This window comes from Narcine bancroftii, chromosome 6, assembly GCF_036971445.1.
Source record: "Narcine bancroftii isolate sNarBan1 chromosome 6, sNarBan1.hap1, whole genome shotgun sequence".
NCBI classification, from domain to species: domain Eukaryota; kingdom Metazoa; phylum Chordata; class Chondrichthyes; order Torpediniformes; family Narcinidae; genus Narcine; species Narcine bancroftii.
This window is the reverse complement of record NC_091474.1, coordinates 81,126,990-81,130,452: the sequence shown is the minus strand read 5'-3', so window position 1 is coordinate 81,130,452 and position 3,463 is coordinate 81,126,990. Positions and strand designations below refer to the sequence as shown.

Sequence of the window (3,463 nt, the reverse complement as noted above, 5' to 3'; positions counted from 1 at the left end):
TGATCCATCTCTCCACTCAGTCCCATTACCCAGCTTTCTCCCCATAACCGTTGATGCCTTGGCTAATCACTGCAGACAACTTTGGTTCCTGTACTCAAATCATCTTGCTAACCATTTACCTTTATAAACATGCGCTGCACCTGTGTTTGCTTTTGTTGACTCGTGTACAAGGGCACCATGTCTCTTTGTATATCGCCTCCCCAAATAACACAATTTAAACAGTGCACACCTGCTTTTTGCTTTTGTCAGTTCACTTTAATCCATGTTTTATTAAATCCACATAATATCAGAGGGATATAAACCAGCCAATCTCCTTTGTATCCAATGTACCACCCAAGAAATATAAATACACCCAACAATGTATGAAAAGAATGACTGCAAACATGTTGGTTATACAGCTTTATCTCCTGTGTATGCTATGGGATCTGCTGAACTTCTCCAGTACTTTTACATATTTACTACGATCACAGTGCCTGCAGGCTTTCCTATTTCACACCCTTGTTGACCTTTTCTGATGGTGGGTTACGAACTGGTGATGCCCTTGAGGTTTGGGAATAAGAATGTGTCTCAGGCCTTGAACTGTGAAGTCAGTTGTCACATTTGAAGTACTTCTGAATGAAGCCACTGGGTGGAGCACCTTGTTGCACCATCACATCAGGCCAGCACTGAGAGGTCTGGGTGAAAGCCACTTCAGGGGCACTTTCTGCAGCAAGCATCTTGCCTGGGACGACGACAGAAAGTAAAAAGACAGGAAATAAATGTTCTGTTACCCTGATCCATATTGCTGTTATGAGTGACTTTATTTCTTAACTGCGAAAGCAAGTTAACACCCCAGACAGTGGTACATGCTCGATGGGCCGATTAGCCTACTTCATGTCTGGCCATGGCTTCATGCACTGTCAAGGCAAGTCTCTCTGTAAATTGGAGGAACAACACTTGATTTTCCATCTGGGCACTCTCCAATCGGATGCCATTAACATTGACTTCTCTGGATTCTGCTAGTCCACTCCCCAGTCTCTGTCCTTTCCTTCTGTCTCCTTTCCTCCAGTTCTCCACCCCCTTTCCTCTCCATTCACAGAGACATTACCCCTCCCCCTGATTGCTGGTGTGCTCTACCTCCCTCATTCAACTCTTACCTCCTGCCTGTGGGACCGTGCTCTTCCCCCTGCCCCTCTACCATTTAATTCAGACGCCTGCCTACATTTTTGCTCATACTTTAAGCCCAAAACGTATTTGATCCATAAAGTATGCTGTTTGGCCTGCTGAGTTTCTCCAGCATTGTGTTTTTACTTCAACCATGGTGTCTTCAGACTTTCGTGTTTAACCCCTTGGCTGACTTCTGCTCCTATATCTTGTGATCAATCATTGTTAACGATGCCCTGTGTGCTCACAATTGCCCTTGGACGCAGCTGTGATGGGAAAGCTCCCTAATGTCTAAATGTCATCATGAAAATGATGGGGAGGGGCTGAAGAACAGGTGCTGAGTCCTTTGGATTAAAAACCATTATGGATATTATCCCACTTAAAGCAGCAAGCTTGATGCTCCATTTCCAATCAATAGGGGAGCTGAGATCTGGCTGGTCGAGGCCAGTGTGCCACAGGATGGATGACGGTAATTAATCCGTGCGCTTTGGGGGCAGAGAGGAAGAGTATCCTCTCTCCACAAATACATCAGAAATGAAGAGTTGCTGTTTAACTGCCTAGATAAGACTTTAATCTCCCCTGTTATCTTAGCTGGGCCATTAAAAATATAGCAAAGCTACCACGCACACTGGTATAATCAGGTCCATTAGTTGCCACGGCAACCAAGACAAAGGTTAAGTCATTTTCCAGTAGACGAGCACCGCAGATTATAGCAATATGCCACCTTATTGTCAATCTTTTTAATTAAAACCTCCTCCTTAGGCTGTGTTAACGGAGGGGGTCTCGTGGCCACAGTAAACAGAAAGGGTTGAATTACTTCTCTCTAATTTCCTGTTGCCCTTTGAAGCTGCTGATCTTGCAGAATGCTAGACTGCACCACATAGATACACGAGGTAAACACAGGGCTGGGCAACAAAGGGGCAGGAATCATTAACTCAATAGGTACATACGAGGTTGTCTCATGGTTTCCAGACCAGAAGTCTAGCCCAGCCATTCTCAACCTTTCTTTTGGTGATGGCCCCCTTGGGTCTCTGCTCAAAGTTTATGGCCCCACATCCCTGTGATTTTTATAAATTTTAAATTTAATCATACAGCCTTCTAGCCCATGCTGCCCAATTAACCTACAACCCCTGTTTGTTTTGAAGGTTGGGGGAAACCTGAGCACCTGGAGAAAACCCACGCAGATGCAGAGAGAAGATTAAAAACTCCTTACAAACAGTGCCAGATTCGAACCAGGGTCGCTGGTGTGTAACTACATTGCGCTAACTGCTACGCTAATCGTGCTACCCGTTATGATTCCTTCCATACTTCTACCGAATACATTTAAAAATTACGATTTCAGTCCACGACCCCTCTGAAATAGCTGAAGCCCCCGCTGAGAATGGGTGATCGAGACAGAGAAGTGAATTCAGATCTCACCAGACTGGCTGGGGAATATAACACCAAGAAATCAAAGTCAGCGGATCCAAAATCAGTGAGAGGAGGTGAGGAGAAATGACACTACTGCATTATTATATTAAAACAACTGATTGTTCAGAGAAGGAGATCCATCAACTTTTTCCTGTTTCAATCTTACACTTTGAATCAACATATTAAGAAATTGGAATCCAAGATATTTTGTCAGCATTGAATAATCACAGCACAGGAGACCATTCATCTGATCAAATCCACGCCGATCCTTTGTCACGCAATCTAGCTGGTCTCAATCTCCCACTCTTTACTTTGGCTCTTGTGAGCCTATTCTGTCCTTGATTAAAAGCTCTGATCATCTCCGTTAATTATCCTAACAGGCAATGAGTACAATGTTATAACTGCTCTCTGGGTAGAAGACTGCACTGACAGAGTGTATAATAAAATAAAAATCACTTGTCCGATTCTGATGGGGTGAGTGGACATGGTTGCATCATGGTTGTATGGGTACACCTTAAGTCTGGATTGAGAAGATGTGATTTAAGATCTCAACATGGCAGGTCGGGGAATATAACTTCAGATAGATCTGGAAAGAATAAGATAGTATCGATCAGCGTGAATTTAAATTAAAATTTTATTTACAGCGTGGTGGAAGCTGGTTCTGGCCATTTAAACGTGTGCCACCCAATTACACCCAGATTAACCTAACATTTTGGAGGGTGGGAGGAAACCGGAGGCCCCGGGGAAAACCCACACAGACACAGGGAGAATGTACAAACTCCTTACAGCCAGCGAACCCAGGTCGCTGGCGCTGTAACAGCGTTGCACCAACTGATACACTAATCATGAAGCATCTGTATTTCTATAAAAATCCATCTGGTTCACTTTAATCCTTTTGGAAAGAAGATCT

The 3,463-nt window shown here is 43.9% G+C and overlaps 1 long non-coding RNA gene across 1 annotated transcript; it reads left to right on the top strand.

The window, feature by feature from the left end:
- Positions 1–1,421: 1,421 nt before the first annotated feature.
- Positions 1,422–3,023, top strand: LOC138736273 (uncharacterized). The gene is made up of 2 exons (XR_011340189.1): positions 1,422–1,612; positions 2,289–3,023. It is a non-coding gene; the product is annotated as an uncharacterized lncRNA (long non-coding RNA).
- The last annotated feature ends 440 nt before the right edge of the window (positions 3,024–3,463 follow it).